The following is a 20,898-nucleotide window of genomic DNA, read 5'->3' as shown; positions in this document are numbered from 1 at the left end:
TCCAGGAGCTGGTTCAATAGGTGTGGAGCTGCGATAGAGAAGGCCCGTGTGTGAGTATTTTGTAGTTTTGCCTCCTTTGGTCCGGGGATAGCCATCTGGTTCTTCCCTGCTGACCTCAGTGCTCTCTGGGGTTCGTATGGGGAAAGACGGTCCCTCAGGTAGGCAGGTCCTTGGCCATATAGGGCTTTAAAGGTAATAACCAGCACTTTGTAATGAACCCAGTAAGTAACTGGCAGCCAGTGCAGTCCGCGTAGCCCCGACTGTATGTGCTCCCACTCCAGGAGCCCCAGTAACAGCCTAGCCACCGTGTTCTGCACCAGCTGTAACCTCCGGGTTCGGCACAGAGGCAGCCCCATGTAGAGGGCATTACAGTAATCCAATCTTGAGGTGACCGTTGCATGGATCACTGTTGCTAGGTCCCGGCGCTCCAGGAAGGGAGCCAACTGCCTTGGCCGCTTCAGGTGAAAAAATGCGGACTCGGCAGTAGCTGCTATCTGGGCCTCCATTGATAATGAAGGCTCCAGCAGAACTCCCAAGCTCTTGACCCAGTGCGCCGCTTTCAGCGGCACACCGTCAAAAACCGGGAGAGGTATTTCTCTCCCTAGGGCGCCGCGGCCCACACAAAAGACCTCTGTCTTTGTTAGGTTCAGCTTCAGCCCACTCAGCCTAAGCAAGTTGCCACGGCCTGCAATGCCAGGTCCAGATTCCCTGGAATGCAGTCAGGCCGGCTGTCCATTAGCAGATAGAGCTGGGTGTCATCTGCATATTGATGGGATCCAAGCCCATACCTCTGGGCAATCTGGGCAAGGGGGCGCATATAGATGTTAAATAGCATCGGCGAGAGAACTGCTCCCTGCAGCACCCCACAATCTAGTGTGTGCCTCTGGGACAGCTCACCCCCGATTGCCACCCTTTGTCCCCATCCCTTGAGGAAGGAGGAAAGCCATTGTAGGGCTAGCCCCCTAACCCCTATGTCGGCGAGGTGGCTGGTCAGTAGCTGATGGTCGACTATATTGAACGCGGCTGACAGATCTAATAGCATCAGCACCACCATGCCGCCTCGATCCAGATGCCTCTGGAGGTCATCTACCAAGGCGACCAGCACTGTCTCCGTCCCATGACCTGGGTGGAAGCCAGACTGGCAAGGGTCTAGGATGGAAGCGTCATCCAGAAAACCCTGCAACTGCAATGCCACTGCCCTCTCAATAATTTTACCAAGGAATGGTAAATTAGAGACCGGTCAGTAATTTGCCAATTTGGCTGGGTCTGCTGTACTTTTTTTCAGGAGGGGGAAGACCATAGCCTCTTTCAAGGGTGTTGGAAAGCGCCCCTCAGAGAGGAATCTATTTATGAAGTCCTGTAAAGGACATCTAAGCTCCCTTTGGCAAGGTTTAATCAGCCAAGAGGGGCGAGGGTCCAAATCACAAGTTGTTGGGCGTGAAGAAGAGAGAATTCCGTCAACTTCCTCCAGGCTGAGTGGGTCAAAGCGATCCAGAACGAAATCGGAAGACAGGCACGGAGCCTCAAGTTCCTGTACTGTATCCAATGTGATAGGCAGGTCCTGGCGGAGCGATGTGATTTTATCTGCAAAATTTTATCTGCAAAATCTTTCTAAAGGATATCTTGATACTTGGGGTAAGCTTTATTGATAATACAAAAGCTATATTTAGATTATAAGAGCACCTCATATGCTTCTTTAGATTACTAACTCGTACTTCTAATGGCCACAATCTAAAGACAATATACACTTCTAGGAGGAAATCTTCACTACTGTTTTGGCCCAAAATCTTCTGTTCCAGTTTTGCTTCTGCCTTGTGTGAGTTAAACCCATGATTTTCTGTTGTTTTTGCACTATTTCCAATTCCATCATGCTCTTCCCCCCACCCCTGTAAAACATACATGCTTTTAAATGTTGATTTTATTGTATAACCTGATAAATCTATTCACCACCCCAAAAATGGGGCAAAAAAGGAAGTGCTGGAAGATGAAACCACCAATGTGATATGATGGCATTGCCCTATGATCTCTCACCAACTGTTTTCCAGGCAGGCTATTGAATCCCCTTTACTAAATGAAGTCCATTTTGAAGTAACAATCCTTTTATGTGCATTCTTATCTATTGACACTTCCCTGGAAACAGGTGTGCATATTTAAATCCAGAAGACGGTAAACATATAGCAAGAAATGGAATGTTTTAAAATCTATAACAACTTTAATCTGTTTTTCTGTTTGTCAGCAGGAGAATCATATTTCTTTAAATTACTTTTTAATATGTATTTTTAGGTACCAGTACTACACAAAGAAAGCTTAATCTTTAAAGCAGTTTTTAATGTTTGCACATTAACCCTTTAATACAAACCACAACAATTTGCCTTTACAATGTAACATCTGCAACTGATTTTACAGAAAGAACTTCAGAGATTCACTATCCCTTAGTAGGTAGTGCATAACAAATTTGGAAGATAAATCTAATAAAAGATAATTTGTATGTTTCATATATGTCAAAAATTTAAAAAAAAATCTTGTAAGGCAATCTGTGAAGGGAAATTATATCTTAGGCAAAGGAATCTATTCACTCCTTTGAGTGTATAATATAATGAAATGTATATCTAGTAATACTTAGAAGATTTTAAATCCCTTCATGTTTTTCATATTGAAAAATGGCATAAAAAAGCAGTAGACAGGTTTCACCTTTAAGACCAACTAAGTTTTATTCAGAATGTAAGCTTTCGTATGCTCTTAAGCAGACTTCATCAGACAAAATGGAATGGCAAGCCATCTTTAAATATAGAGAAAGTGGGCAGTGAGTTGGTATGTAGAGTCATGGGGATGTTTTTAGCAGATTAAAAGAATCACAAACTGGGGTCTGTGTTTGTTTGTTTAGTATTGTTAACTGGGCTGTGACAGCAGTGGAGGGTGATAAAAAGCAGACATGTCATAGGTCCGAAGCACCATAAATCTGGGTGTTATTCTGGCTTCTTAGTTGGAGAACACTTTAACCTTCCTAAGCACCCTTCAAAGGGTGACCTCAAAGTAGCTGTTTTACTGCAAAGGAACTTCAAGAACAGAATGGAGAAAGAAATTGCTGAATTACAAATTATTATGAAACTTGGGACAAACACCTCCCCAGGACTGAACAGGGATATTAGTTTTTTATCTCATTACATATGATAACGGGTGCCTCCTGCTAGAATTCTGCACGGAGCATCAGCTCACCATTACCAACACTATCTTCCAGCAGAAGAACAGTCTGAAGACAACCTGGATGCACCCACGGTCCAAGCATTGGCACCTTATTGACTACATTCTGGTGTGCCAGAGGGACCTTCAAGATGTCTTACACACCTGAGTAATGCCCAGTGCAGAATGTTATACGGATCATCGTCTAGTACTCAGGAGAGGCGGTATCCCCCGGAGGAAGTTTCAGGTTGGCAGCCTTCAGTCAGCCGAAGTTAAAGCTGCCTTCCAGGCAAAACTCCAGACAAGAATTGGGGACCCCAGTTGCCTCACAGATCCTTCTCCAGAAGCACTCTGGTAACACCTAAAAACTACCATCCTGTTGACCTCTGAAGAAATCCTCAGGTTCTCCACAAGGAAGAACAAGGACTGGTTTGACGAGAACAATCAAGAGATCCAAGAATTACTGGCAAAAAAGAGATCTGCCTACCAAGCACATCTTGCTCAGCCCTCCTGTCCCAGGAAAAAAGCAACCTTTCGCGCTGTATGTAGCAACCTCCAGCACAAGCTTCAAAACATTCAGAACAGAGTGGTGGACCAAGCTTGCAGAGAGAACCCAGCTGTGTGCAGACACTGGTGATTTAAGAGGGTTCTACGAAGCCCTGAAGGCAGTATATGGTCCATCATATCAGGCTCAGAGTCCCTTGCGTAGTGCAGACGGCCAAGTGCTCCTCACAGACAAGGCATCCATACTGAACCGGTGGTCGGAGTATTTTCAGGATCTCTTCAGTGCCAATCGCATAGTTCAAGATTCAGCAATCCACCTCACCCCACTTCAACCAGTGAAAACAGAGTTGGATGAGATCCCCACCCTAGAAGAGACTGTTAAAGCCATCAAGCAACTGAAAAGTGGCAAGGCAGCGGGTGTTGATGGAATTCCACCAGATATCTGGAAGCATGGGGGCATAGTACTACATAGTACACTTCACAAAGTACTTGTCACCTGCTGGGAACAAGGCAAACTACCATGGGACTTTCGCGATGCAATCATCATTACTCTACATAAGAACAAAGGGGAAAAGTCAGACTGCTCCAACTACCGGGAGATAACCCTGCTCTCCATCGCAGGCAAAATCCTTGCTAGAATACTCCTGAACAGACTGGTGCCCACCATTGCAGAAGAATGCCTCCGTTCCTGAGGACTGGCAGGTAGCAAATGTCACCCCCATCTTTAAAAAAGGTTCCAGAGGAGACCCGGGAAATTACAGGCCTGTCAGTCTGACTTCAATACCAGGAAAGTTGGTAGAAACCATTATCAAGGACAGAATGAGTAGGCACATTGATGAACACGGGTTAATGAGGAAGACTCAGCATGGGTTCTGCAAGGGAAGATCCTGCCTCACTAACCTGTTACATTTCTTTGAGGGGGTGAACAAACATGTGGACAAAGGAGACCCAATAGATGTTGTTTACCTTGACTTCCAGAAAGCTTTTGATAAAGTTCCTCATCAAAGGCTCCTTAGAAAGCTTGAGAGTCATGGAGTAAAAGGACAGGTCCTCTTGTGGATCAAAAACTGGCTGAGTAATAGGAAGCAGAGAGTGAGTATAAATGGGCAGTCTTCGCAGTGGAAGACGGTAAGCAGTGGGGTGCCGCAGGGCTCGGTACTGGGTCCCATGCTCTTTAACTTGTTCATAAATGATTTAGAGTTGGGAGTGAGCAGTGAAGTGGCCAAGTTTGCGGATGACACTAAATTGTTCAGGGTGGTGAGAACCAGAGAGGATTGTGAGGAACTCCAAAGGGATCTGTTGAGGCTGGGTGAGTGGGCGTCAACGTGGCAGATGCGGTTCAATGTGGCCAAGTGCAAAGTAATGCACATTGGGGCCAAGAATCCCAGCTACAAATACAAGTTGATGGGGTGTGAACTGGCAGAGACTGACCAAGAGAGAGATCTTGGGGTCATGGTAGATAACTCACTGAAAATGTCAAGACAGTGTGCGTTTGCAATAAAAAACGCCAACGCCATGCTGGGAATTATTAGGAAGGGAATTGAAAACAAATCAGCCGGTATCATAATGCCCCTGTATAAATCGATGGTGCGGTCTCATTTGGAGTACTGTGTGCAGTTCTGGTCGCCGCACCTCAAAAAGGATATTATAACATTGGAGAAAGTCCAGAGAAGGGCAACTAGAATGATTAAAGGGCTGGAGCACTTTCCCTATGAAGAAAGGTTGAAACGCTTGGGACTCTTTAGCTTGGAGAAACGTCGACTGCGGGGTGACATGATAGAGGTTTACAAGATAATGCATGGGATGGAGAAAATAGAGAAAGAAGTACTTTTCTCCCTTTTTCACAATACAAGAACTCGTGGGCATTCGATGAAATTGCTGAGCAGACAGCTTAAAACGGATAAAAGGAAGTACTTCTTCACCCAAAGGGTGATTAACATGTGGAATTCACTGCCACAGGAGGTGGTGGCGGCCACAAGTATAGCCACCTTCAAGAAGGGTTTAGATAAATATATGGAGCACAGGTCCATCAGTGGCTATTAGCCACAGTGTATGTGTGTATATAAATTTTTTTGCCACTGTGTGACACAGAGTGTTGGACTTGATGGGCCGTTGGCCTGATGCAACATGGCTTCTCTTATGTTCTTATGTTAAGAACTCCTCCCAGAGAGCCAGTGTGGCTTCAGAGCTAACAGGAGCACCACCGACATGGTATTTGTTCTCAGGCAGCTCCAAGAGAAATGCAGGGAACATAACAAAGGTCTATATGTGACTTTTGTCGACCTTACCAAAGCTTTTGATACCGTTAGCAGGAACGGCCTGTGGCAAATCCTGAAACGTTTAGGATGTTCCCCAAGGTTCCTCAGCATGGTCATGCAGCTACATGAAGACCAGCAAGGCCAAGTCAGACACTGCAACAATCTCTCGGAGCCCTTCCCAATTGGCACAGGTGTAAAGCAAGGCTGTGTTCTCTCGCCAACTCTCTTTACGATCTTTTTTAGCATGATGCTTCAAAGAGCCACAGTAGATTTAGATGATGACGATGGTGTCTACATCCGCTATTGCACCGATGGCAGCCTGTTCAACCTGAGGCGACTAAAGGCTCACTCCAAGACAATGGAAAAACTTATCCGAGAGCTACTGTTTTCTGATGATGCTGCACTAGTCTCCCACTCGGTATCAGCTCTGCAGCATATGACGTCCTGCTTTGCAGAGGCTGCCAAGCTATTCGGCCTAGAATTTAGTCTGAAGAAGACAGAAGTTCTCCACCATCCTGCACCCCAGGAAGATTATCACCCTCCTTGTATTACTGTGGGTGAATCAGTTTTGAAGACAGTCCAGCAGTTCAGCTACCTGGGGTGCATCATCTCCTCAGACGCCAAGATCGACAAGGAGATTGACAATAGGCTGGCAAAGGCAAACTGTGCATTTGGCCGACTGCATAAAAGAGTGTGGAGCAACAAGCATCTGAAAAAAGGCACAAAGATCAATGTTTACAAAGCAGTTGTGATGACAATCCTCATCTACGGCTCCGAATCGTGGGTTTTATACCGTCATCACCTGCGACTCCTTGAGCACTTTCATCAGCGCTGCCTTCGCACCATTCTCAACATCCACTGGAGTGACTTTGTGACCAACACTGAAGTCCTCAAGTGGGCGGAGGTTACAAGCATCGAGGCATTGCTATTGAAGATGCAGCTGCGCTGGGCAGGGCATATCTCCAGGATGGAAAACCACCGCCTTCCCAAGATTGCCCTGTATGGCGAACTTTCCACCGGCCATCGAAATAGAGGGGCACCAAAGAAGAGGTACAAGGACTCCTTGAAGAAATCCCTTGGTACCTATTGCATTAACCATCACCAGTGGTCTGACCTAGCCTCAGATCGCAAAGCATGGAGGCACACCATCCACCAGGCTGTCTCTTCCTTTGAGAACGCACGCATAGCTGGTCTTGAGGACAAAAGGAGATCGAGGAAGAATCGTACTGCTACAGCACCAACCCCAAATCAGACTTTTCCCTGCAGCCACTGTGGCCAGACCTGCCTGTCCCGCATTGGTCTTGTCAGCCACCAGCGAGCCTGCAACACACGTGGACTTCTGCACCTTTCTTAAATCTTTGTTCGCAAAGTCAAGCCGAGAGAGAGAGAGACATATGCTAAACCACCTCTCACTGAGTATAGCTATACATTCACAGTATTCCAATGTATTTCTCTTTTAGAACAGTGTATCAGAATAATGTTGTTGGTTGTTGTTTTTTTTTAATTGATATACTCAAATAAGGGATATGGTCTGTTTCTCATTACATATACTAGCCCATCTCACAGTATATTTTAATGTACCCTTTTTTTCTAATGGCAAATTAGAATGTATTTCTCTTTTAGAACAGTGTTTCAGAATATTTTAGTTTTTTGTATTGACATACTCAAATAGGGATATTGGCTGTTTATCTTATTACATATACTAACCCATCTTCCACTATATTCTAATATATTCTTTTCTTCTAATGGCAAACTATAATGTTGTTATAACTTCTTGAGATATTAATGCCCTCCATTTAAACCCACATCTAAGAAGCCAGAATAGCACCCAGATTTATGGCACTTCAGACCTATGACATGTCTGCTTTTTATCACCCTCACTGCTGTCACAGCCCTGTTAACAATACTAAATAAACAAATACAGACCCCAATTTGTGATTCTTTTAATCTGCTAAAAACACCCCCATGACTCTACATACCAATTCACTGCCCACATTCTCTATATTTAAAGATGGCTTGCCATTCCATTTTGTCTGACGAAGTCTGCTTAAGAGCATACGAAAGTTTATATTCTGAATTAAACTTAGTTGGTCTTAAAGGTGCGACTTGTCTACTGCTTTGTTCTATTGCTTCAAACCAAAATTGCATAAAGTTACAGATTTTCTATTTCTGTTTAATACTCCAAAGAGATCACTAAGTATCTGGGAACGTTTGGGAGCTTGGCTGAGCATTTTTTCTCATTAATGTGTAAAGATCAATTAGTCACCCTAGGGGGGTTGATTTGTCCCATTAGAACACATTTCCTTCAAAGGTCCTAAGAGAGTTACCACTAATTTAGTTAAGAGCAATAATATATCAAAATATATGTGAAGTAATAATTTAAGGAACATACTGAATTTGGACAATGATCAATAAATCTGTAAAATTCAACAAGTTAAGCTGAGGAAGAGCAAAAGTTCTAACAAAGTCTGGTATATTCAGATGGATCTCTTAGTACAGAATTTATGAATATAGACCCTAGTCCAAGTTACAGTTTCATATATGTGCTATTTGCATATTACAGTTTTTAGAAAAAAATATTAAACCTATTTGAGATTCTGTGAGTGCTTAGACACTAAACTTTCTGGCCTGAAAAGTGGGAGCTAACCTTTCAGCCATAAATGTGAGTCAACCTTCCAGCCATAAACTTCTGTGCTTGCTCATTATATTAATTTCTGTCAGTTACATAGTCAATATAATTAATTTCCTTGAGTGGAAATGAGTGTACTAACCCTGTTCTCAAGTTACAGAGAACGCATGTAAAACCCATGCACAGTGTACTCTTTATTATATGAGTAATTCTTGTGTTACATTCAACACATGTACAGCTGAATGTGTGATTGAATCTACACATATATCCAGGCACTGATCCACAGTTTAATTTGTAAAAAGAAGACACACTGGATTTTTCGTACAAATAGAAGTACATAGTCACATGCATTCATTGTATCATATGAACAGAGTTTATGGATAATTGGGGAGGCATGGATATATAATGGTAGGAAAGGATGCAAACTTACCAGTAGAATGCAAAGGCAGAATATTTTATTGCCTCTCACTCCTGTGCAAGTCACTAGAATCAGTAGTGGACTTTTCTTTTCCATCCCACTACCTCATTTGCTTATTCCATTGAGTCTTTCAGATATACTTTATTTTCTTTTAGTATTTATTTGGAACTGGACCATTGCAAACTCTCCAAAACTGGTTCCAAGATATACAGCACTAAAAGCAAGGATAGAAAGCTCCAGGCAAACACAGCACAATTTCATTTGGTTTGGAGCACTATTAAAACATATAAATGGAATGGAATCATATATGGTTCTTTTGATCTTTTTACTTTGGCCTGTTTTATAATCTTTTGCTTTGATTTAGCCATGCAGAAACCTTGACTCTCTTAGAGTACCACTGTTTGGTACAAGTGGTTTCTCTTTATACTTTCAAAGGGGGGGGGATGAGAACAATGGAAGCCTAGTTCCATAGTGTGCTGATGAAATGTCTAGCTCTCTTCCTGCACCTCTCTTCTTTCTTCTCTGAACTCTAATTTTGCTGAATACTTATTTACTTTGGCTTGACTCTCCCCATCCACTCACCCTTTACATGAATGTTTGGGGAAACTTGCTATTATATAGTACAAGCAAAAAGTGCTACGACAATTTAGCATTTGCAATGCATTTATGATTGTGTCATTTTGTGTTGAAAGACCTTCACTGGCTACCCATATGTTTTAAGGCACAATTCAAAGTGCTGGTTCATACCTATAAGGCCCTAAATAACTTGGTGACAGGAAACTTGAAGGACCATTTCTTCCTGTATTGTCCTGTCTGCCAGTGGAGATTATATTCTCATGTCATTCTTTCTGCACCCAAGACCTGTAGAGGAGGAGGAGGTGGGGACTTCATTTCCCCCTCCACACACTATTTTCTTTTTCTTTCTTCCTGGCAGCCAGGGCCGGATCTAGGAGGGAGCAGAGGGGGTGCTTGCCCTGGGTGCCACCAGAAGGAGGGCAAATTGGAAATTGAGTCCATTCTATTCTAAAAATGACACCCCCTTACGGGCCTATAAGATAAAATGGGCCCATAAGGGGGAGTCATTTTTTTAAATTTTGGCCCCCCCTCAAAAACATGTAGATCTAGTCCTGCTGATAGTTCCCGTATCATCTACCCTTTCCCTGCTTCCTTCTCTTCTTCCCATTCTCCAACAAATCTAGTCTTCAGCTCTAGTATTTATTTACATCATTTGTATTTCACATTAATTCCTAATTCAAAGCAGTTTATATCATTCCTCTACTCAAATTTATCCTCACAATTATCCTGTAAGATCCAGGTGGAAAGCGGTGTTGGTCTGAAACAACAGAACAAAGTTAGAGTCCAGTGGCACTTTTAAGACCAACAAAGTTTTATTCAACGCATGAGCTTTCATGTGTCCATATGTGTCAGATGGAAGAAAATTCAACAATTCTGTAAAGTAGAATAGGGTGAGAGAGTGTCATTAAAATGAGGTCATCCTGCAAGCATCCATGTCAGTGTGGATATTCAGGTCTCTGATATATTCTAAGCACTACACCACTCTAGCTTTCAGATTTTCCTTCTTGTCTTCCTGTGACAGCCTCTGTCTGGGAATAGTCTAAACAAGTTGCAAAAGTCATGTAGTTGCTGTCACATATGTGAGCAGAACAAACCATTTTATCTTAGTGTTATGTCTTGAAACATAAGCTGATGTGCCACATGGCGATCACTACAGAGGTAACCCCACAGGTCCCCAGATGTAGCTCGCCAGACGCCCCGCCCATCAAGATCTGTGGCGGGAAGTTTGACTGGCCAGGATTGGACTGGTCAGACTGGGGGTCAGTTCCGGGGAATGTATATAAGTGGGACCCGGCCCACATGTTCCCTCTCTTGTAATGTACCACCGAATAAAGCATGTTGCCTTCAACCCGTCTTGCAACTCAGAACATTACAGTGGCGACAAGGATGGGATGCTAGCCAGGTAACTCCCAAAGAAGACCTTCATGAAGCTGGCCAGAAACGAGGACGGCACACCGTCCAGGGAGACGGAAGCACCTGCTGCCGCAGCCACCATGGCTAATCCGAGTGGAGCAACGGGTCGCCTCGAAGAATTCAACCCCGCTAAACCGGAGAGGTGGGAGACCTACACAGAGCAGGTCGATTGCTACCTTCAAGCAAACATGATAATGGATGACAGCCGGAAAAGAGACGTGCTCCTGAGCATCTGCGGAGAGGCCACATTCGAGATCGCCAAGGGTCTCTCGGCCCCCACGAGAATCACGAAGACGTATGAGGAGATAGTCCAACTTCTTACGGGGCACTTCTTGCCCCAACCCTCAATCATCGCCCGCCGATTCCTCTTCCACAAGAGGGACCAAGAGGCGGGAGAGACAGCAGCCAAATACCTGGCCGCTCTCCGCCAAGTCGCGGGAAACTAGAGGAGGCCCTGAGGGACCGTTTCGCCTGGGGCCTGAGGGACGAAAGACTACAGCAGAAGTTCTTCACAAAGGAAGAGCTCACCCTCCAGGGCGCCTTCAACGAGGCCACCGCATTAGAGAGAGCCACTAAAGCTTTCCACAGCCCGAGGGCAGAAGCTGTCCACCAGGAGGAGATGGCACAGAGCCACCCAGAGGAAGAGGAGATGCACCAGCTACGCCGCCCACCAGGCATGGGACTGAGAATGACCCAGCGGCCACGAGCAACGGAGAAACCAACCATCAACAAGTGCGCAAGCTGCATGGACCCGCATGAGCGTCGGGACTGCCCCTATCGCAACGTGGACTGCAGGAACTGCGAGAAAATGGGCCACATTGCATGGGCTTGCCGGGCCAAGGCTGCCCACAGATGCCAGTCCACCAACCAAGACTCGACCGAGGACTACTCGACCGCCTCGACCAGCCTGCAGGTAATGAACTTGCCCAGCAATACCCCCAACAAGGTCAAGGTATCGATCAGGATCGAGGACAGCCCCTGCCTGATGGAACTGGACTCAGGCTCCTCCATCTTCATAATTTCGGAGGAGTCCCTAAGGAAACTGTGCCCACGTGGCCGGCCCAGTCTGCGCCCGGCTGGGTTCATACTACGGGACTTCCAAAAGAACCCCGTACAGATCCTGGGATGGGCCACGGTGAGGGTGGAGTTTAACAGCTTTAGGGGAAAACTGGATATACTTGTGGTCAAACGCCAGCTCACCACACTGCTGGGCCTGGCCTGGTTGCAACTGTTGGGAATTCAGATCGTGGGGGTGAAGCAGCTGGGAACGCAGGGATTCGAGCACATGTGCAGGGAATTTCCGGAGGTGTTTGATGGGGCCCTAGGGTGCTACAAGGCTTCTCCCATATTCTTACCCCTCGACCCCCACGTGCGGCCAATACGACTAAAGGCCAGGTGGGTTCCATTTGCTCTGAAACCCAAAATTGAAGCAGAGCTGGATAGCCTCACAGCCCAGGGAGTGCTAGAACCGGTTTTCTATGCCACATGGGAAACCCCGATAGTAACCCCGGTGAAGCCAAACGGGGACGAGCGCATATGCGCCAATTACAAGTGCACCATAAACAAGGCACTACAAGATAACCCCTACCCCGTCCCAGTAGTCAGTCACGTCTTGGCAGCACTAGCGGGGTCAAAACTTTTTTGGGAAGCTGGACTTGGCCCAGGAGTATCAGCAGCTTCCAGTGGACGCCGAGATGGCGGAAGCCCAGACCATAGTGACCCACAGGGGAGCTTTTAGGGTGCGGTGATTGCAATTTGGGGTGATTGTGGCTCTGGGGGTCTTTCAGAGCCTGATGGATTCTCTCCTCAAAGGGATTCCCGGGGTGCAACCATTTTTCGACGACGTTCTGATCGCCGCACCAGATGTGGAGGAGTTCAGCAACCGGTTGCGAGAGGTTCTCCGCAAATTCCAGGTGGCCGGACTGAAAGTCAAGCGGGAAAAGTGTTCCCTCGGGGTGCCAAGGGTGGAGTTCTTGGGGTTTGTGGTGGACGCTGCAGGGATCCACCCGACAGCCAACAAAACCAAGGCCATTGTGGATGCCCTGGCCCCCACGTGCAAGGCGGAGCTACAAAGTTTCTTGGGGTTATTAAACTTTTATTATTCGTTTTTGCCCCACAAAGTGGCCATAGCGGAACCCCTCCATAGGCTTTTAGATAAAAACGCCCTGTGGGTCTGGGGAAAGAAGCAGGCAGCTGCTTTTCAGGCGGTCAAGGAGCTCCTCGTATCCAATAACGTGCTCCACCATTTTGATGAAGCCCTGCCGGTGGTCTTAGCGTGCGATGCGTCACCATACGGGGTGGGCGCCGTCCTGGGTCACCAACTCCTGGACGGTTGGGAGGTCCTGATAGCATATTACTCCAGGACCCTGACCCCCGCAGAGCGCAACTACGCCCAGATCGATAAGGAGGCCTTGGCAATCATGGCGGGGGTGCATAAATTTAATGACTACCTGTATGGTAGATGTTTTACAATCGCCAGAGACCACAAGCCCCAGACCGCCTTCTTATTTGACAATAGAATCACCCCCAATCCAGTCACAGGGGTGAGCCCAGCCGAGATGTTAATGGGAAGGAAGCTGATCACAAGGTTAGACCGGTTGCATCCTGACCAGGCCACCGATCTCTGCAGCTCTCCCGAGAACAGGGAAGCGGCTAGGGGGTTCTTTCTGGGGGACCCAGTATATGCAAGGAACTACGCTAGCGGTCCCGAGTGAGTAGCAGGTCGGGTGCTGTGCGTGACTGTGTCCCGCCACTATGATGTCTCAATGGAGGGGGGCCAAATCCTGCAGAGGCATATAGATCAAATGCGCCGCCGCACCTTGCCGGAAGAGCCAGCTGTAGTACGGAATGGGAATGAACCAGCAGCCGCACCCACGCTGAGAGCTACCCCGCCCCTGCCGACCGCTCTGACTGATCGGGCGGAAGAGCCGCACTGGGGCGGGGGCGAACCCCCAAGAGTAGGAACACCAGAAGAGCAACAGGGGGCGGACAACGATAGGCCGGAGCTACTCCCACGTAGGGAAACTGCCACCCCGTCCGCCGCGGCAGCCGTGGCCCCGGTGACTGCTCCTACTCCACAAGTAACTCCACGGAGGTCGACCAGGGAATGCAAGGCCCCCGCTTACTTGCAAGACTATGTGTCCTGAACTGGGGGGAGGAGTGTTATGTCTTGAAACATAAGCTGATGTGCCGCATGGCGATCGCTACAGAGGCGACCCCACAGGTCCCCGGATGTAGCTCGCCAGACGCCCCGCCCATCAAGATCTGTGGCGGGAAGTTTGACTGGCCAGGATTGGACTGGTCAGACTGGGGGGCAGTTCTGGGGAATGTATATAAGCGGGACCTGGCCCGCGTGTTCCCTCTCTTGTAATGCACCACTGAATAAAGCATGTTGCCTTCAACCTGTCTCACAACTCAGTACATTACACTTAGAAAGGGCTTTCAAGATCAGACGAGATAGGGCATGATGGTAGTAGCCTGTAGGCTTTAAGAAAGTCTGATATTTATGGAGATAAACCAGTATTTGGAGAGACAGTCAGGCTAGGAAAATTCTATTTATCTTGGATCACTCTGTTTTTATAGCCCACAGAGAAAATAAGAAGTTCCTCTGATGGGAATAACATAGCACCTATTGACCAGTGCATTCTAATGGGCTTCTGTGACCGAATCCAAAACTCAGGCCAGGACTGATTACACACCTGGGGGGGATAGGAACACCCCCCTCCCCAATGCTTTCATTGTATGTGCATGCACATGCCATCCTGAAACGAGCTTTGACTATGTCCCCATCTGCCTCAGTTGTGTGTGTGGGGGGGGAGGAGGAGGCAAATGCACAGGAAGTTAGATTCCCCCCTCTGTTTTTATTTTCTTTATTAGTATCTGCACCTTGATTTTTGAAGCCTGTATATTTTCTAGAGATGTTGGTATAATAAAGCTTTATATTTGTTTGAGCTAAAGTGACTGACATGGTTTTGATATCCCCCCCCCAGTGCTTTTATTTTATTTAAGCTTCTGAAGAACAATTCAAATAAATGTTTGAAGAGCACAACCAACTTTAATTCAATCTCATTTTTTAAAAAAAACCCTTGCAAATAGTATAATTTGTTCCAGTTTTGTCAATCACCAAGGGAAAATATTGTGTTGGAAGAAACAAAACTACTATGATCCAGTGGGATGAGCAAAAGTCTTGAAATGTGGACAGCTGTCTCATAATTGTATGACAAGAGTAGCAGCATTACTTATTACAAGAACAAATAAAATAACATGTCTTCTGACATTTCTGAAGACACTAAAAGATAGAAAGAACTTGAAGAAACTCTACTACAGTTGTGATAAAAGAGGCAAGTTCAATGGTGTTTGTAAAAGGATTGAAAATAAAGTTGCAAGTATCGTATTGCCTGTTTAATTTCATATTAGTGTAGCCACATTTACAGCGCAGTCCAAAACTAAGTTACATACTTTGAAACCCATTTACTTGACTCTTTCTTACAAAGACATGCATGAGTGTACATACAGGATGTACATAAACTCATTTTAACATCTGAACACAGTTATGTAACTATAGAAAAGATTCGTGGAGCACTTTAAAACATAAGAAAAGGCATGTTGGATCAGGCCGATGGTCTATCCAGTCCAACATTCTTTGTCACACAGTGGCCAAAACCCAGGTGCCATCAGGAGATCCACAAGTGGAGCTAGAACTCCAGAAATCCTCCCACCATGGCCCCCCAAGCATCAAGAATACGGAGCATCACTGCCCAAGACATAGTGTTTTATCTATACCTTTTGGCTAATAACCACTGATGGACCATTGCTTCATATATTTGTCCAATCCCCTCTTGAAGCTATACTTGTAGCTGCCACCACTTACTGCAGCAGTCAGTTCCACATGTTAATTACTCTTTGGGTAAAGAAGTTCTTCCTTTTATTTAATTAATTATATTTTTAAACCATCCTGTGCTATAAATAGGGCTCAGAGCAGTATACCTCAAAGTCCTTTATAAGTTCACAATTTCCAAATACATCATTTACTTTACAGCTTAAAACAACAATATATGTAACCAATAGATGGTGATAAGCTATGCAGTGTATGCCATCACTCAGTGGGGAAAGAGGCTGGGGGAGAGACATGAGTGCAGGCTTGATAGAGCCATTGCTGTTCTCAGCCAAACACCTGGCAGAACATCTCAGCCTTACATACCCCACAGAATTGTATCATGTCCCAGAGAGCATAGCTGTTATTCAGCAGAGAGTTCCACCAGGTTGGGGCCAGGGCGAAAAATGCTGTGCTACTGTTCTAAACCTATTGTTCTAAACTGTTTATCTGTTCTAAACATACTACTCATCGATTTCATCGAGTACCCATAAGTTCTGATATTGTGAGAAGTGGAGAAAAGTATTCTATCTTCTCTATCCCATGCATAACTTTGTAAACCTCTGTTATGTCACCCCAAGTCATTGTTTTTCCAAGCTAAAGAGACCTATTATTTTAAATCTTTCTTCATAGGTAAAGCATCCCATCCCCTTAACTATTTTAATTGTCCTTTTTTTGTACCTTTTGCAATACTTTAATATTTTTATATATTTTTATAGTTTATTAAATTAATATATTGTGTACAAGCCTGTTACCATACAAAAGAAAAAATTATTAAAACAGAAGTCGAAGGCAGTGTTTTCACTAATTATATATACATTCAAATTCCATTATCTCTATTCACCATTTACTGCATTCACCTTCACTATTACATTACAAATTAAACCCATTTATCCTTTTCACTTGCACTCAAGGAAAACTCAATTAAAGATATTTTATCGATGACGCTTGACACCTTACATAATACTGTACTTCCATACACCTTTAACCGTCTGTATGACCTGCCCCACTAATCTAACTATTTGCTTTGGCATTCCATTCAGCAGCACCATCCAATTATGAATCCTCCATTTTTGGTATTTCTTTCCTAATGAGTCCTCCATTTTTGGTATTTCTTCCGTTTACGCCAATTTCTCTCTTGGTTATTTAAAACCTCTCTTGGTTTTGGAGTTAAATGCCTAATTATCCATGATATCTCTTTCATTTTTTTATTTTTCTGACCTCTAGATCTAATAAGTTGCTCCCTTTCCCTTCTCCAAACTACATCTTTGATCTGTTTCCTTATGTCTCTTGAATGCATTTTTCTAAGTGAACCATTCTTTTTTAGCTTTAGAGAGTTTAACCTATATATATATTCAATTTCCCTCTCGGGTCTTTTTTTGTTCTTTTTCCAGCATGGGGGTCAATGTTTCCACTACTGAACAAAATAAATCCTCATTTATTTCTTCTGATATGGTTAAAAATCTTGGAGTATATTTTACCTTATACATGTCTGATCTAATAATCCTGGTCTCTGATTCTTCCTGTTTAATTTCCAAGTTGCCTGTACCTTGCTCCTTTAGTATTTGTTTTGTATCAATAGAATTTTTGGTTTGCGTCAACTTTGTCATATCCGTTTTTATATCCTTCAGTCCATTTTCTAATCCATCAAGCTTAAATTTTAATCCCCCTATCTGTTCCATTAAATTGTTCTGCATCTGATTTAATGCCCCCATTAAAGAATCTTCAAAAGATGACTGAAATACTTTGAGAGCATCCTGCAACAACATGATTCCCTCTATCATTGAGTTAAGCAAGAGAAATTCAAATTATCATATAATAATATAGAATGAAGACACCAATACAGAGATTTAGTATCCCTTTACCAACTAGTCTAAATCAATTTCTTCCCCAAGCAATAATGCTTCATGTTCAACTAATTTCAATAGTTATTCATTATTTGCCTTCCTCTTGCACCACTTAACCCTTTCAAACACTCCACTCACTACCTCTTGCAGACTACATACACTCACTTCTTCATTCATTCTCCATCCTAATCCTTTCTCATTAACCATACACTTTTACTTAGACCCACACACATTCACACACTTTTGTAAATTATACAATGATAGGCTAACAGCATTCAATTCCTTGCTTTCCCTCTCTTTCTTCTTTCTTCCTTCAGTCCTTCTGTTTCCCCTTTCTTCCTCTTCTTCTTTGTCCGTTTTTCCCCCTTTTTGTCTTTCTGGTCTTTCTAGTCTTTAAATTTCTTCTTCCAAGTTACTTATATTATATTGATCAAACTCAGTCTTTTAATGAACTATTCACTTTTCTACAGCTCTTAGTCCAAAGAAATAGTCCACCTAATCCTTAATATAAATCAGATCTTCTATAACATTATATATTTTCTCCCATCCAATCTCCACAACACATAGCAATCTTTACACACAATGTTTTAAGTGAGTCTTTAGTTTTAGGCAAGTTTCAAGAAATTTACTTTCTAACTCGAGGTCTTTCCACTCTTGTAGCACAGGGTTGTCACTTTCCTCCTCCTCTCTTTTCCACGCCCTTCAGCTAGAGATACAGTGTTTTAAATCACATTTCAGAGTTCTTTAACAAGAAAAAAGTAGAATCCTTCAAAAAGAAAGAAAAATACCAATTATGGTGTTTGCTAGCCACGGAGAGGAGGTGAGACAGGGAAAGAAAAAATCAGTTTGTTTCTTCAGAGCCAAATCCGCTGCTGCTGCCACCGCCCACCTCCTTTCCTCCTTCCTCCGACTTTGTTCCTCTGCTCCTCTTGCCAGCCACAAAGTAGTGGTCTCAAAGTAGTTCTCTCAGCCACACCCACATACGCGACCGAGGCAAGCCCAATTTGCAAAAAGCGCCTCACTTCAGGTATATACTGTCCTTTTTTTTTCCTTTTCGTCTCCTCTTAGTCTTCCGTTTTTGGGTTAGTTTCATTTACTTTCACCAAACACCCTCCACCTTCACCTCTGTTTCCGGTAGCTGAGACTCTCTCACCTAATGGCGTGCGATGCGGTTGGGGCAAAGGGAGGGTAGAAAAGCCAGGAACCTAAAAGATCCCCTGTGCCTCTCCCCAAGACCCCTTCTGCTAGCAATGCTCCTCCGACGGGAGCTTGCTGGGTCCTACGACCCCCCAACCTGCACGGTTCGATCCGTTCCTGCCCTGATGGCTTGAAACGCGACCGCCTCGTCTCGCTGTAACCGGAAGTGCCTGAAAAAAAATATTAATACTTTAATATTTTTTTCAGGTGTGGTGACCAGAACTGTATATGGTATTCCAAATGAGGCCACACCATTGATTTATACGGGGATATTATGATACTGGCTGATTTATTTTCAATTCCCTTCCTAATAATCCCCAGCATAGTGTTGGCCTTTTTTATTGCAGTCACACACTGAGTCAACATTTTCAGGAAGTTATCTGCCATGACTTCAAGATCTTTCTTCTGGTCAGTTACTGTCCATTCAGACCCCTTCAATGTGTATTTATAGTTGGGATTTTTGTGAGGAAAAGCCCCCTACTTTTCATACATGTGGACATCATGATCGCCAGTGTGGTTGCCAGGGTGCCTGGAGATTTGACTTTCACACATCTGCTCTAAGAAGTGGACTTTGCTTACAGTTTCTAAGGCTTATATGGCAGCTTTGCATTCTACATCTCTGAAGAGTGTTAGCCAGAACTACAGACATGCTCCAGCTGCTCCTTGTGTGCCTAGTCTTGGCCACTGCAGTGGAAGAAGCCAGGCCACCATGTTTCCAGCCTGGCTCCATGGACCTAAAGCTAACAACAGCAGAATCCATCTTGCTTTCCTGATCCAAGCATACCCTGCCAGGCTAGACTCATTCCTTCTTAGTGGGAAAGTCACACGTACACACCCTGAGCCTGCAAGCAACCCATTTACCCCATGAATGGATTAATAGCTCAACTGTTGATCCTAATTGCTCAGCAATACCAGAACAATAAACCTTGCCCAGCAGAAGATGAGAAAGAGGAAGGACATCTCCTGTCTTCATCAAGTCTTTTGTCTAACCCGGGTGGTACCTAGGCCAGCATTTGATTACCTATTGTCACCCTCCTAGTTAATCCCATTTAAACTTAAGTATCCAGCCATTCCCATTCTCACCCCAGTCTAATACCTTGGAGCCGCCCCAGGCAGCATTGCAGCTTGGAAATTTCCAGCTTCACCAGACTAAGGTGAAGTTCATTGGTCAAAACTGGCATCCAATTAGGTGTCAGCAAGGGATGTCCAGCCTCCTTGGTCATCATAGAGCCTCCCCCTGCTCCTCCCAGCACCTAAGGGGTCTAAGAGAGTCTATTTAACCTCTGACCCAACTCCACTCATGTGTGCTTTCTATTCAGCAACCCCTATTACCCGCTGTCTAGATCCATCCCCAATTCTGGCCACAGTGTTGGGTCCATTTCCCCTGTCCTCTTAAGTCGCCATTGGAAACCTTCCTGGAAGACTACGATGGTAAATATGACCCTGTTTGTCTACCCATATATGTTCCCCTATCAATCTATCTGTGTTTCCTAGACCTGTGTGAATGTGTGAGTGTTTTGTATTTTTACCTGGTATGAAAGAACTATTATTCTGAATAAATTACAATTGGTTTTACTAAATTAGAGTCCTTTATTGAGCATTGACTCTCTGATCGGTTGAGCCTGGTATACACAGATAATAAAAGATTCCTTTTTAGGGCCAGCTGTCTCTCAATCTAATTCCCCAATCTCATTTTGAGAGCAGTTTCCCTAACATTTTTTGCTCCAATGTGTCTTAATAATGTATTATTATTGTTGTTGTTGTTGTATAGCATTGTGAATAGAATAGCCTGAAGATCTGAAGATGGTCTGGCAGACACAAGTTCTCGATCTGGGTGTTATGCTAATGATGAGGTAGACTTCAACAGTGAAGACAGAGGCAAAAAAATCCCACCACCAACTATTCAGCTTATTTGCCATTTCTGTATCATAGAATCATAAAGTTGGAAGGGACCTCCAGGGACATCTAGTCCAACCCCCTGCACAATACAGGAAACTCACAAA

Source organism: Heteronotia binoei, chromosome 4, assembly GCF_032191835.1.
Source record: "Heteronotia binoei isolate CCM8104 ecotype False Entrance Well chromosome 4, APGP_CSIRO_Hbin_v1, whole genome shotgun sequence".
Taxonomy (NCBI): domain Eukaryota; kingdom Metazoa; phylum Chordata; class Lepidosauria; order Squamata; family Gekkonidae; genus Heteronotia; species Heteronotia binoei.
The sequence above is the reverse complement of the archived record's forward strand: the minus strand, read 5'-3'. Positions refer to the sequence as shown.